Raw genomic sequence first — 15,312 nt, 5'->3', positions numbered from 1 at the left:
CGACATCCTCCACCCAGCCGCGCGTTTGCGCTCCCTCCGAGCGCCGGCAGCTGCGCGGTGCAAACCGGCACCGAGACCCTCCATAAGGACTCCAGCAGGTTAGGAGGAAACAGCAATAAAACTCTGCTGCGCTCTGCAAACTAACACTGTGTTCATGAGGTTCTGCTGGATGTGATTTAAGTGATAGTGTCGGGTTAACAGTTGGACTCAATGACCTCTAGGGTCTTTTCCAACCACAATGATTCTGTAAGCGATGGCATCGAAAGAGCCACCACTGATAATTAAATCCCTGGTAAGGAAGGAAACCCACCAAAGGAGAAGGGGCTTCAGTCGCAGTCCTTGTCTGTGCCACGTGTCACCGAGTGCGGCCGAACCCCCAGCAACCTCCTCCACAGCCCCAGCTGGGGAACCCGACACCCCGGCCCCAAACCTGCCTTTATTTAAGTGACTTTTAACCACTCGAGATCACCAGCTCTCCAGTCCCCATGTCCGGCCTGGCCCAGCTGCCACGAGCCACTTGCTTTACAGCAGCACTGGCTTCCCTTCCCTTACATCTTGCTGCAATTGCACAGGTCACCGCAAAACGATGTGCAAGAATCAGCTTCCTGCAAACAATACCATTCTGATTTTAAATCAGCACATGAGATACTTAATTAATTTTGTAGAATAAGGAATCTGTTGCAAATATCCAGCAGTACACCCACACATCACCATCTGCTGTGGAGAATTAAATGTACAACTCACAAATGAAATCCTGCAAAGTTGGTGCAAAAAGGTCCTTGCTTGAATTCAAACAAGGCTGTGGGAACCTGCAAACACATTGCGAAGGATCATGAAAACAATAACAAATTTGTCCATCTGTGAGTCGGTTCTAGTGGGGTTGGGGGTTTTTGTGTGTTGCTTTTGTTGCTGGTTGTGGGCTTTGTTTGTTTGTTTGGGTTGGTTTGTTGTGTTGCGTTTTTAATAGGGGTGTGTTTGCAGTAACTGTTGCAGCTCACAGTGAAGTTGAGCTCTCCTGCGCGGAGCAGAGCCGCTCACTGCGGTGCTCCCAAAGGCTCCGGCACCTCACCCGCTCTTCTATCTTTGGGGTGCAAAAAGACAAAAAAAACACAAGAAATTCCTTTTTAAAATCTTGAATTTAGCCACAGCTTTGGAAAAAAAAAAAAAAAAAAAAAGGCAAATCTGGCAATTGTTGTGGCTGTTTTATTATTAGAATTATTAACAAACACTGTTCTGGTGAAGGAGGACAAATAAACATCAACAAGCAGTGCTGCCACGGAAAGCCTCTCACAAACACGGATACTGATCCCTTTGACTCCCCTGAAGCCAAGAATTCATTTGCTCATTTGGCTCCTCATTCTTCTTCTATGACACCGATTTAAAGCGTGCTCTCCGTCCTACACCGGGTAGCTGCACACAGCCCCAGGCCCATCCTGATCACGGGGACATTCCTCTGGTTACTATTTCCTTCACCAGCGCGGGCGCTATGAACACGCTGTCTCGAAGCAGCTGTGCGGTGCCGCCCGGCCCGTCAGCACCCGGATCTCTAGCGGAGCGTGCCCAGGACCGTGAGGGTGGCAGGTGCCAGATGCACCATTCCTCTGCCCTGGGCTGGGGTGCTGGTTTCAGCACCTTGTTTGGAAAGCAGGTTCCTAAAGCTTTCCCGAGATGCGTGTGCTTTTTGCACATCCATTCACCCCCTCGCACACCTGCGAGTGCTCTCAGCACACCCCCAGTGTCACTTATGCTAAGGGCCTGTTACATGTTTAACTCAGATAAAGTCTATCTGCAATCAAGAAATGCAGCAGCAGAGGCACAGCGTGCATGCAGATCTGCAGGAAGGATTCTATCAGCTGAACGAATGCTGCTAAGAACTATTTTAAACCACAGCCTAATCAGAAAACCGCACGTATATGTATTTATATCAATATCACAAAACCCTTTGACATGTCGGCACTGCTAACACGCTGCCTAGAAGCCACTTCACGCAGCTGCCTTGGGCACGCTCGCATGCATAAAACATCAAGGGACGTGATTAATCCGTTCAAGCTGCTGAATCACGGGCTGGCAGCCCCGGCCGTCGCCGGGAACCCGCCAGCCGGGGGTCGAGACCCATTTCTATCAGCTGGCCCCCAGACCTGCGTGGCCCTCATCTTAACCAGCGTTTTTAACAAGAAGCAGAATCTCTGGCCTGGAAAAGGAGCCTTGTCAAAGGGTTGGAGGTGTGTGCATGAGGAGGGAGGCCGAAGGGAAGTGTCAAAAGGGACGTGAATCTTAGAGAAGGCAGGAAAACTGAGCAGGAAAGCCGTGGACCCACCTGGGAGGCGCCTCCATGAGCAGCCGGAGCCGCGGCCTGGCCGTGCTGGGCAGCGGCTGAAGGGACGTTCCCAACCCCAGCAAACTGCCTCTGAACCGCAGCAGCACCAATAAAGACAACAAGGAGCATGGGACGTGGCTGGGACGGAAAGCAAAAGCAGACGGGTGACAGAGGTCTGCAGTGTCGGGGTCACTGCAGCACCCATTCAGCTGCACCCGGAGAACGGGAGCAGTGCTGGGTCTCCAGGACATGAACTACATGGCCATCAGTTCTCTGAAGTCAGAGGTGCTGGGAAAAAATGCTTTTCCTTAACACATAAAGAGCAATTTGTCCAGAAAAACATATATATATATATATTCAAGGGGATATGTTTTATTCGACACTCACGGTGGAGGCTCTTTGCATGGATTGTCCTGCAGGCGCCACCTCTCTCAGGAGGAGATCGGGCTGTGGGAGAAGGAGCTTTCTGCCTGTGTCCGGAGCAGAGGAAACCTCGGCGACAGCTCGGCCAGCGCCGCAGGACCCGCGCGGCAGCCCCGCGGCGTGTGCCGGGGGGACCGGGGCTTCTGTCACAGAGTAGGACCCTCCCGCCCAAAGATGTTACCGGTCCCTTGGGTCTTTAGGTGAGACAAACAGCCACTGCTGCTCTGCAGGACACAGACACAGCCGCTTTCTGCTAGGAAACCAACACACATTTGGTTCAAGAAACAAACAATCAGATGAAGCCCCAGTGTGAACCGGACATCCAGAGCCTGCCACTGCTGCCTTGTCCTCCGCCCCTGTCCCACCTGCCCGAGGATGTGCTGGGGAGGACAGGCCACAGGGAACCGGTTCGGCAGGAGGGGTCCCTGGAAGAGCCTGTTCCTCAGCCGCTGGTGCCATCCTGCCCTGCAGACCATGACAGAGACAGAGCCGTGATGAACCAAACCCTTCCTGCCCTGCAGACCATGACAGAGACAGAGCCATGATGAACCAAACCCTTCCTGCCCTGCAGACCATGATAGAGACAGAACCATGATGAACCAAACCCTTCCTGCCCTGCAGACCATGACAGACACAGAACCATGGTGAACCAAACCCTTCCTGCCCTGCAGACCATGGCAGAGACAGAACCATGATATATAGCTATGATAGAGACAGAGCCATGGTGAACCAAACCCGTCCTGCCAGCTGGTCAAAGCTCCTGCTTTGCTTTTGCAGGGCATGAGCAAGGTGTCCTTGAATGAGCCTCTAGAATAAAAGGCAAGGAGGGCAAGCAGCCTTTGTGCCAAACCTCTTGCGTTTCCTCCACAGTGTGACTCCGCTGCACTTGTGAATGATCACATTAACATATATTAGAGGAGTTCATGTGCCCGTAATGGAAGAGATTGTCAAACCACAGTACCTTATCCATTAAAATAGCCGGAGTAATAATATCATGTCAGTGAAATTAAAAAGAAGATGCTGCACAGGTGTTTTTCGCTGCCTGAAACCAGTATATCTGTGGCTGTGCACATATATATTTCAATGTGAACTGACTGTGTGTGAATTTTCAATATTAAAAGATAAAATATTGTTCCATGCCATGTTATAAACTAAGTTTGTGCAATGGAACAGATTTTTACAGCTAAGTTGAAACCCCTTGAGAATAAGAGGTTTCTAATGGAAATGCTGACAGACTCTTAACTATAGCACTGGGATCTCTCTTGCTGCTATGACCAGATAAACCAACAAGGTAATTCAATGCAGTGTTCCAGCTCCGAGACACTAACACACTCCTGCTGGTCCCCGGTGCTGAGGGACGCTTAAATATAAAGCTTAATGCAAGTGTGGTGGCTGAGCAGAGGGCCGGGCGGGCGCCCTGCGCGGGGAGGGGTGAATTGCTGTCCCGGAGGTGTCAGGCGGGCAGTGACCGGCTGGCTAAGGGCAAGTGACTTCAGAAACTCGCCTCGGCTGAAGTCAGACAGTTGGTAACAGCGCTGGTGGAGAGCCGTGAGAATCAAACCAGTTGCCGCACACGAATGGGGCCCGGAGGTGACGGGGCAGAGCAGTTCAGCACCCACCACGGCTGCGGGCAGGGCTGGGGCACAGACCCCGAATTCCTCCCCCAGAACTGCCCCAGACGTCGCCAGCGTAGCAGCTCAAGCCCTGGGGAGCCCAGCTCCGCTCGGAGAGCGATGGGGCGCGACGGACGGTCGGTCCTGGCTGCGGCTGGGCTCGGAGCGGGGAGCGGGCTGAGCCGGCACGGCGGCTCCGCAGCCTGTGTGCGGATGGGCAGCAGAGCCGCCCGCAGCAGCAGTGCAGTTCGTGCCCTGCTTAACACCCAGAAAACTTTGCTACTGCTTTTTGTGACGTTTAGAATTACCAGGACTACTGGTAGGTGCTCACACTACCTAAACGTAAAATCCTGAGCAAACTTCCTGAGGTTGGTGGGCTGGTAGCACTGCCTATTATCAGGACCGTCTGACATCCCCAATTACAGGACTCTACTTTCAGCTGCTTATAACTGTCATATTTTGACCAGTAACTTGTCATTTTCCATCCTGGGCATCTGCCTCAGGCTGAATTTTTTTGGAAAGCTTCAGTCAAAACACTGTAGCTATTCCCAGGGGTAAGGCTGGGGAACAATGCGCTGCTTTGTAATGGTAAAAGAGAAAAAGAACTGACATCTTCTTCTTTAAGATGCACCACGGCTCCTCACGGTTCAGATAGGGGAGCAGAAATTTAGTCGGCTTGTGACCTTTGTATTAAGGATGCAACTTTTCATTACTGCCATGAAAATCTATGCAAGTGTGGCCAAGTGAAAGCGTTTGAACGAAAAGAATCCAATCCAACTTCCCCAGCAAAGACTCTTTTCAGTGAGAATCCTAAAAACTCTGTCTTGCTGGGCCCACCTTGCCCTGGGCCCTGTCGAGAACAGAGCAGCCCCGTCCCACCCAAGCGCGAGCAGCTGAATCCCCTCGCAGCACTCGCCACCCCGTGTGTGTTAACGCCCGGTTAAGGGATCGGGGTCGTGCTCCTTGTTGCTAAGCTGTGGGTGCGGAGAGCGCCTGTTTTCTGGTGCTTAGACCACATGGGGAACAAATCCAGCCATGCTGAACAGGAGGAAAGAGACTCGGGCCAGCAACCTGGAGGAGCTGCAGCTGTAAGGAGAGGTAGGGACATCTAGACACTTCTGCTGGGCTGGGACTGAGCAGGAGATGCTGAACAGTGCGGGGACTGAGCCTTGGACATGAACCCAAACCGGGAGGAGAGGGGCAGGCCAGGCAAAGGGATGGGGTGAGAAAAGACAGAACTGAAACAAGGGTGAGAGGGAGGGGAACGGGCAGGGCGATTTGCACCCACCAGAGCTGCCGGCCTCCCAGCACTGGGAATGGCATCCAGGATCCCAAGTCTCACCTTCGGAGGCTGCTAGAAAGAGCCGTGGGATCCCGAGGTTCTGCAGCTCCTGCCTTGATGTGGATGTTCCCGGGTTCACCAGCAGCTGGGAGTGCTCAGCACTGCAAACCAGAGGCCGAAACAAAGAACACGCATTTAGCAACCCCTTGCAAAACATCTGGGTTTAAACGCCCTGCCCAGGCTCACAGAGCCCAGACCTGCAGGGCAGCCATTCAGACAGCGGGGCCGGACCGTGTCCATGTCCCGCTGCCTTCAGCCCAGCCCTCTCGGCTTTCACAGCAAGGGCAGCAGGGACCTGCAGCAAACAGTGTCCCTTACCAGCCTCTGCCCCAAATTCACCTGAGCACCAGCCTGTCCGGTACCAAGCACAGACCTGCAGCAAACAGTGTCCCTTACCAGCCTCTGCCCCAAATTCACCTGAGCACCAGCCCCTCCGGCACCCAGGGTGGCAGAAGGAACGTGTGACACTGAAACACGACACACTCGCACAAGCGGTGCAGGCAGCTTCTGGCCAGGGATTCCCTCGGTTCTGAGTATAGGAATTTACAGTTGTTCATGACGTCCTTTGAATACAGAAATCCAGGAGAGAGAAAATGGAGGGTGTTCTTCTCGACGCCTGTCTCCGATGCGCCGTCCTGCCTTTGTGGAAAGCCGATGCTTACTACCGCAATACAGTTCATCTGCTGTAAGAAATTACTCAGACCATTAATTTTAGAAGCCAATGCTGAGAGATCACGCATGTTAAGAATTCTAATTATGTTGGGTCTGGGAAATTTAATGAATAAAAGAGACTTTTCATAAGCATCTCAAGCCATAATATTTCAATGCTATTGGCATTAATTAAAATATTTGAAACTTTTAAAGGCATACTGTCCTTCTCCCTTTAAGATGTTTTTACTTCTCCTACTAGAATAGAAGCACCATTTTGCTAAAGCCACAAAAACTTATGTTCTTTGTGGCTGATCATCTCATTTATAATCGTGTCATGGCAGGAACAACCTTTTGCTGAAATTTTGTTTATGCTTCAAAAATTTCCCCTAATGAGTTCTTCCCCGCGCCACCCCCCAGCACTAGCAGGCCCGGCTTTGTGTTCTGTGCGGCACTGGGAACGTGAAAGTCCAAGTGATGTGGTGCCATACGAGGGACTGAACTCCCAGCGTCTGATTAATGACACTACCCATTCCAGATGGTAGTGGCTCCCTCCTTTAGACCTTTGGCAAGAAAATAGACTCACCTTTGAATTCATACTTGATCACCTGCAGGTGACATTGGTGGCTCTTGGTGGGACACAGGGGCTGCAGCTCCGGTGGCACCTCCAGGTGCTCTGGTGGCACCTCCAGGGCTGCCCCGGCCCCACACCAACCACTCAGGGGACAGCTGCTCTTCGCAGGCTGCTCCGTGGGCAACGCGGGGTCACAGAGCTGGGGCCACGTGGCATCACAGAGCTGGGGCCATATCCTGTGCCCCAGCAAAAGCGCTGTTTTTTCCAGGGGACACCATCACACCGTCATGGGCAGACGGTGACTGTCCAGGTCCCTGCTGCTCCTGCTGTGACCAGGGGTGGACGCCGAATGCAAAGGCTGGAGACGGCTTTGCCACGGCACCGAGGGTGTGTGGAGGCCCTCTCTGACGTGAGAGTTCAAATAGGGTCCGAAAGGTAAAAGGCTCTTTTTGTCTCCGATCTTTAGCTCACATGTTTTTATGTGGATTTTTTTTTAAAGTATCTAAATATATGGTCACTTGCTGGTTATTAATAGTGGGACCTCACCTTGCTTGGTGCTGCTCTCGCTTCCTAGAGTGTCTGATTAAAGGAGGGACACAGGCACTGCCACGTGCTGCTCAGCCGCTGGCTTGGTTGAGAAAATGGCACCAGTGAGATTTCCAGCTGCTGAAAGTGCCAGAAACCGCCTCAGCTGGAAGCCAGGCTGTGCCACCGCCTGGCCAGGAGCAGTGGAGAAGCTGCTGTGCCTTCAGAGGCATTAAACAGCTACTTTATCTTGAAAACGCCAAAATCAGAGCTGCCTGAAAAGCAAAAACAGCATTTTGCGGTGGATCAGGGGAAGCGGTCACCACAAGAACAGCAAATAACAAAAAGAGGAGTTTGCTTTTTATTTCCGCCCAACTGGGCGCAGTCTCTTGTGTGTCGGAGGTGCCTGGCGCAGAACAAGCTGCTCCCGCTGGGCGCTGCGCGCTGGCACCTTGCGGAAAGGCGGCCGGTCGCGGCTTCCTCGACAGCAAAGGTGCCGACTCAGCGGCTGCCGAGCCGGGCTGTGCCTGCCCCCGTGCCGGCGCAGCCAGGTGCCGCACAGGTGAGGCTGCACGGCGCCGCGCAGGACGCCCGGCGGCTCTTGTCTGCTTTCTCCGTGTGGCTGTGCGAGCGCTCGCGGGCGCCTGCTGGTTCTGTACGCTCGGTGCCGCCGAGAAGAAATCCATGTGGGAACCGCAGATGGCTGCGGTGTACGGGGTGATCCAGGCTGCTTTCTGATGGAAACCAAACTGATTTAATGGCTTAACTTTACTGACCGTTGTGTTTTTGTTTCATTGTTCAAACGCAAACACTGAAGAAGCATTTTGAGAACATGCCCAATTCTTTCAGGTGGAAGGAGGTGAGAACCATTTGTATATCATTTCAGACACCTATTCTGGTGACTTCCCATGGTTTCAGGAAGCTTTTCTTCTCTTTAATACTGAGCTGTCTTTAGCAGGTCTCTTGGTTTTTAATTATGCCTTGGGATCAGTATCATTTCCTTGTTTATTCTGCACTCCAGTGCTATATCAGCCATCCCCAAGTGTTTGTCTCAGCACCTTTGAGGCTGCACCCCTGCCCCAGAAAACAGCGAGGGACAACCTTACTGCTCTTTGCAGGTTTTTCTCCCAAAAAGCAGGAAAATAATGTTTATCTGGTTCACAAATGTATGTTAGTGAGGTCCTGAAGTGAATCCAGCCTCAACACGAGCCGCTGAGGCTGGCATCAAGAAAGACCTCACCCTGGAGCGAGGAGCAGGATTTCTGCAGGCCGTTGGAACAAGCCTTTGGTGTTTATACACTTTCCCCTTCCAGCAGCGTGGCCTGCACGTCTGTGCTGGCCAGGAGGCCGGTCCCTGTGGGCTTGGTTGCCCCTTTTGGAGACCCCATGTCAGGCTCAGCTCCTCACATCCAACGCTGGTTTTCTGGAGATGCCGTGTCCCTGTCCCTCCACCAGCTTCGCCAGCTGTGGGCTCTGGTGACAGCTGTTGCTCCAGCCCCTCGTGCTGTCCCCTGTGAGTGCCGTGTCACCCTGGGGGTGCCTGTCTCTTTCCAAGGGCAGCTCCCTGTGCTCTGCAGTGCCCAGGGGGCACCCTCCTTCCAACCTGTTGTATGGATGTCATGCGTACGTCCCTTGTTACATCGATGAGCTTAGTGCAGTTGAGCTGTGGTCACTGCCGACACTCCCACTTCAGTCCATTGTGTGACATTAACGCTCCTGCCTAAGCCAGCAGGACGGGCATGTGCAAAATGTACCTATTTACCTTGCAGGTTTTCAAACCTACCGAATTCAAATAGGTTATGTAAAGCAGCAAAATCTCCACAATTTCAATTGGCCTGAGAGCTGCAGGTTCCAGGAGCTGAAAGCAAGCCCACAGCTAGACTGAGCATCCAAGGGAGGTCCTTGTGGCATACAAAGATCAAGCACTAGCTGAAATTCAAATGTACCTTTACTCCTAGTTTTTATCTAATTTCAGTTTCACGCAAAATAATGTTGCTCTGGAAATGAAATTTCCCATATGTCTGCCGCACTCTGCGATGGCCGCTCAGTGCCGCAGTAAAGCAAAGCGCCAGGTCCTCACAGCTCTCTTTGTGTCACTCGCAACACGCCTTCTGATTCTAGAGGGCTACTGCTGCCACGTACTCCAACGGGGTTTCTCTGCTTTCCCAAAGCAGTTCCATGACTTCAGAGTTTGGTCATCTTCTCTGCTGATAGGAATTGTCTATAGGAACAGGACACAGGTGGAAAGCACTACGCATTAAAATCCAGCCAGCTCAGGACACTGCTGATATGATCTACGCAGCTCTGCAAAATGAATTTTTATGATTTTCCCAGCTTAACATGGTAGCGTTAATATTTCATTACTAGATTTCACTATGATTTTGGTCCTGTTACTGTCTCAACCAATTTATTGCTTGAGAAGGTTATTTTTAATCTCCAGCAGTAACAGAGAATGTACCCTCAGAAAACCTTTCCCAATGTGGTATTTCTTTGCTGTTTCATTATAACTGAGGTGATGCTGTATCCAACAGCTCTTTATGAGAACAAAATGTATATGTCCATTTTAAGAGGGGAAGGAAGGTTACCTTTCAGTTTCAAACCCCATGTTCTCCACTTGTGTTAATTTTAATTATAGAATTTCAGACATTGAGAGTGGGGAGGATGAGTTTAAAAGCTGTGATCTCATGCCGAAAGGCTGGGTGTAGCACCGAGTCCAGCTGGCCTCTGGGGCACTACCGCACCGCTGCTCCAGCAATTTGCCTTTGAAAAACAAAGGTGCTTGTTAGGGCTCCGCTTCAAACAGCATCGAGGGTACAAAGGCACAGGCGGCTTTAGGCCAGGTTTGTTCCTCTCTGGCGTGTGATTTAGGGCCCTGTGTGTCACAGCCAGTCCTGGCAGAGAACGAGAAAGGGCCGCAGACTGCACAGAGTCTGGTCTCAGCCCCGTCTCCAGCAGCCTCACTGGGCACCAGAACAGGGTTTAGCGCACGGGATGTTCACTAACTGTAACAGCAAAAAGAAAAAACCTCTCTAAAAGAAGCCGCTCAGAATGTGTTTCACAGCTACAAAACATTTTTCAGTGTCAACCGTAAGTAATTACTGTTAATTATTTATCATCTTACCAATGTGGAAAAACATGCTCACTCCGCAGTTCCCATTCCCTCCAGCCAGGTACAGGCAGTGATGTTGTGTCTCCCCTTCATTCGAGCCTGAAGGATGCAGGACAGGACGTGCCATTTTGGTCCCTTATTCTGTGCTGGAGTTTGCTGTCTTGACGTTGCTTTGTGGACACCTTCCCTGTCCCCTCTAAGAGCAGGGTTATTGTCCTGGCTGCTGTGAGATATACGGAATGGGAGATGGGTGCAGGTGATGCTCCACTGACCATGGGCGTGAAGCACAACTGCCCCTTCATGGTCGAGGCAGCCCAGGCTGTTCCCAAAGTCACACAGAGGCACAGGGCTGCCGGTGCCGTGACAAGCAGCTGGTTTTGCTTGTTTGTCCCCTTGGATATAAAGCCAAAATGTTCCCCTGGGTGTTGGTAGAGTCTCCAGAGAGACTCCTCCTTCCTGAGCTGCCCATACTCTTCCCCAGCTTCTCCCTGGAGCAGCACCATTGGGCACCATCCTTCGTGTGCACCAACACACCGTATCTAACCCCGTGCAGGGGTTCCCCTGGGTTGCCTTGTACCTCTCCAAAATGTATCCCTAGCAGTTCAATCAAAGGAAAAACCTGGTATCGATATACTAACCGCAGCTGTGCAGCCTGACATGGCATTAACATTCCCAGACACTTTTTTGTGATGCAGGCTCAACATAACTTGTTGCAATATCTCATTGGTCTCTCTGTACACTACCTGGTCCTATTCCTCCTCCAGGCTCTGCGTGAGCCCAGCGGACGGTCCTGTTTCTCCACCTTTATCAGCTTATCAGGAAAATATCTGCTGTTCCTTGTCATGTCACCACAGCTGTAGTCACAACAGCACCCGACCCCAAAGACAGCCCGAAAGGATCGCGGGGGTACGGTACCAAGCAGGCCTGACGTCCCGGCGCAGCGTATTTAATGATGGTCACACACGTCAACAGCGCTCCGTCAGACCCCGGTACGCTTACGGTACCTGCCTTTTGAGGGTTGCTACTCTCAAAGTGCTTCTTCTAAGACCCTTTCTGTGGTAATCACAGCTCTTCCAATTTGGGGACTTAAAACCAATTTAAAGGACACACATTTTCGCTCTGACGTTTCATGTTTCTCAAACAGCTCCCGGCCTGCTGGTGACGGCCCCAAACAGAACAGACACAAATAAGTGCAGCAGTGTTCGTACAAGTGTGTTTTGGGAAGAAACCGCGAGCCGGGCTCGTCCTTATCCCTTTAACAGACTCCAGAAACGGCGTTAATCCAAATCAAACGGTCTGGCTTTGGCACTCACAGCATCAAAAATCCCGTAAAAGCTCTCTGGGTTCTAAATATTGGGTATGTTCTTCACAGGACCGGCCAGCAGCAGAGCAGATTCTCCAGTGTAAACGCTTTCTCCTGTAATCTTTCCTGATCTGAGCATTGTAGCGAGTGCATGGAAATTACAAGCTGCTATAAAAATTACAGAGACTAAAACTACCATTTTATCCTGCATTAGAACAATTTTAACATTGTTAGAGGAACACATCTCTGCAATTTTAAAATTATTTGAGTCATGACAAAAGACTCACAACTGCAATATTTATCTTTCAGATTCGTCTCAGGATGTTCCTGAAGACTTGTGAGATGTCACATTACATAGCATTTTGTGGGGACCAGAGAAAGTCACTTTGACAAGTAACGCATGTAAATTGGAGCCATTGATTATGGAGGATTTAATTTTATCTGTTCTGTATTCATGCTACAATAAATAAAAAAGACTCCAGTGGTCACCATAGGACGGCAACAGCTTCTACAGAAATGCAATTTCTAGTTGCATATTTTTAACAGCAAGCTTTGGCATACATTTGATTAAATTCCGCTTTCCAGTGCACTTAATGAGAATTCTAATTCTCTAGAGATTTCTATAGGCATGCCAGGTAAAGAGGAGTCTATCGAGTTATAGCTGTGGTTGTTAGTACAAGGAGCTGGCTCCTTTGAAGAGAAATAAAATTCATAAGCATGCATGCATAGATTTTAATATTGCCAAGATGCATATTGGCAGAGCAGTAAACAGTCAGAAGATTTATCACCCGTTCTATGTCCCAAAATAGAGAAATGCGAGTGATACTGTGAGGTATAATATCTTCCAGGAACATGTCTGAACTGAGTGGCTGAGCAAGCCTTATTTATGTTGGGTTCTCAGAGACTGGGCGGTTGATTCAGTCTCTAAGCTGCAACAGGTTACCGCGTTGCTTCCCAGGCCTGCCCGGTGGGAAAGGCGATGGGCGTCCTCCCCGGGACCCAGAGCTGTCTGCCCACTGGAGGCCACACCCCGCTCAAATAAACCACGTAAAAAAGCTAAATCACTTTGCCTTACCTGCTACTTTTTGGTACCTTTTTGCTTCAGCTCTCAGATTACAACCATCTTCACAAGGACGGTCTCACTACCAAAATTGTCCTCTTACAGCAGCTTGGAAAATAACTTCCATCCTTCCTGGTAGGACTTTTGGGGCTGTCCAGTGAGGACGACTCCTTCCTGCACAAACCTGCAGCCACAGCCCTACCTCGGGTCAAGGAACCTCACCAAATTCGACACGACATGGTTTAGTTTCAGCAAGTGTTCTACCCTTGGCTGCAGCACCGGCAGAGGGGCCAAACCTGCCAGCACACAACCCGCCAGGGAAGCTCCGTGGAGCTGGTGAAACGCGGCTCTAACGGCGCCAAAGGTGAGGAAGGGCAGCTCCCCGCGCGGCCGAGCGCACAGAGCAGCTCTGCGGGCAGACCCGAGCCACCGTGTTCACGCTGGACACAACGGCCGTGTGTCGGTTCAGTCTGCCTTGCCCTGGCCTGGGTACGGGAGAGATGTGACATCGCGGACACGTCCACCTCAGCGCCAAAACTCCGTCCGTATGAACGGACCAGGTTTGCTTCCTTGCAGCCCCAGGAGTATCTGCCAGTTTATGCCAACTGCTCTTCTCCACGCTGGATCTGCTTTCTACAGAGTTCATTGGTTACTGGGGGTTTAAGGCAATTTTTGGTGTGAAAGTATTAACAAAAATATCTAGTTACAGAACACTTTTAATCTGCAGATTAAAGAGTTTCTGTTCAGGACAGCAGAAGGGGACACTGGGAGGACTGGGGTACAGACAGAGTTATAGACCTGTCACCCAAATCTCGGCTGTCAGGTCACAGTGTTATTCCTCATGTGAGCACACTTTGCTTGCTGTTGTTGCCGTTAGTCCTGGAATTAAACTAGAATCAGTCTGCCCTTAAAGAATGGAAATGAGCACAATAAACCTTCGTTTTTATGATTTCATTTGTCACTATCTGATCCTGTGGGGTTTTTCAAATTATGACCAATGCTCAGTTTCTAATTCTTACTTCTCACACTGGAATTAAAAACAAAACAGAACACATTAAAAAAGAAAGGCAGATGAAAAGAACAGATTAAATATAGCTTGTGCTTATGCTGATTTTCAGAAATAGGTTAATAAACACTGCTTAGATGAAAGGAGCCTCAAGCGTTAAAGAAAGAAATCAGAAGGTCTCACTTAAGTGATTTTTTGGCAGGAATCAAATTAACGAATATAATATGGATTGCTGACAAGGTGCTTGGTCATCCTCTGCAGTAAGGGTTTTCTAATGTATATATTATATTTATTTATTTTATATATATGCATGAGTTTGTGTGTGAGTTGATTCCATTAACACTTCATTTGATAATGATAAATGGCATTTTTATTTAAAAGGAAAATATTAGGAAGTCCTGATTTGCAAGAGCGAGTTTCAATATACGACATTATCATGTCCTACTGCATTTTCCTCTCCTTTAAAAAATATAAGCCTTCAGTGAAGGGTTCTGCTAGTAGAAAAGAATGCAAACATTTTTCAGCCCACGGACAGTTTTCCTCCAACTTAATCTGAAAATCACACAAAGTATTTTTTTGCGAGAGGCTGGAGGATAAAATAAAAAGGGAGACATAAAAGAGACTTAATGAGATCACGGAACCCTTTCTTCAGCAGTGCAGCGTCTTAATTTCTGGTAAAGTCGAGCGTCCTCCACGGGGGTGGTTCTGTCAGCCTGTATCTGCGTCTGTCTGCCGCCGCCCATCTCTCCGGGCTCGGGTGGCTGCGGCGCCCCCGCGCCCGGAGCAGAGCGGGGCGCTGCGCGCACGGGGCTGCGGAGCCCCGCTTGACGCTGATCGGCGCTGACACCGACAGCCACTCACACCCCTTCCCCGGCTCGCTTTGTTTGGCCTCGGCTACACGTGTCGTCTGGCGAAAGTTAAAAATAAGACACTGGGCGCTGCGGCGTGGTCAGTTTTCCTGCGGCTCCGCAGCGCGGGGGGAGCAGGGCGCAGCAGCGGCTCCGCGTTCTGCGCCACCCGCGCCAAGGTCACGCTCCAGTGCCACAGCAGAGCCGCTGCCGCCCCAGCGCGTGGCTGAGGGAATGGATGTTTTGCCCTCAGAAGCAATCATCTGAACGTCCGGAGGCTCTCAGAGGTGCTCGGGCGCTCCCCACGGATCCGGACTCGGCTGGTGCCGCCCCGATGCAGCCGGCTCCTGAGCCTCGGGGCTCTTCGAACACTTTCCATCAGAACTTAAATGGGAAGTGCCTGATTCCCTTGAAAATGTCAGCATGTTTTGAGTTCGTTCTGCTAGACAAATTAAATATGGAAAATGGAAAATATATTAGCAGAAACCCTAATGGCGTGGAGAGGGGACAATATTCATTTTTTCAATGAGAAGCCAAGATTTTC

The 15,312-nt window shown here is 50.6% G+C and overlaps 2 long non-coding RNA genes across 2 annotated transcripts in view; both read right to left on the bottom strand.

The window, feature by feature from the left end:
* Positions 1–12,880, bottom strand: LOC110365619 (uncharacterized). Its single transcript, XR_010474189.1, has 4 exons — positions 6,930–12,880; positions 6,113–6,378; positions 5,696–5,796; positions 1–3,205 (listed from the first exon to the last, which is right to left on the bottom strand). It is a non-coding gene; the product is annotated as an uncharacterized LOC110365619 (long non-coding RNA).
* A 17-nt stretch (positions 12,881–12,897) lies between these two features.
* The window catches only part of LOC110365621 (uncharacterized), a 128,948-nt gene continuing 126,533 nt past the window's right edge, over positions 12,898–15,312 (bottom strand). Inside the window, exon 6 of the long non-coding RNA XR_010474188.1 lies at positions 12,898–15,210. This is a non-coding gene — a long non-coding RNA (uncharacterized LOC110365621). The remainder of the gene's footprint in view (positions 15,211–15,312) is intronic.

The sequence above is a fragment of the Columba livia genome, chromosome 8, assembly GCF_036013475.1.
Source record: "Columba livia isolate bColLiv1 breed racing homer chromosome 8, bColLiv1.pat.W.v2, whole genome shotgun sequence".
Lineage (NCBI taxonomy): Eukaryota > Metazoa > Chordata > Aves > Columbiformes > Columbidae > Columba > Columba livia.
Note: the sequence above shows the minus strand (reverse complement) of the source record. Positions and strands in the feature narration are given on the sequence as shown.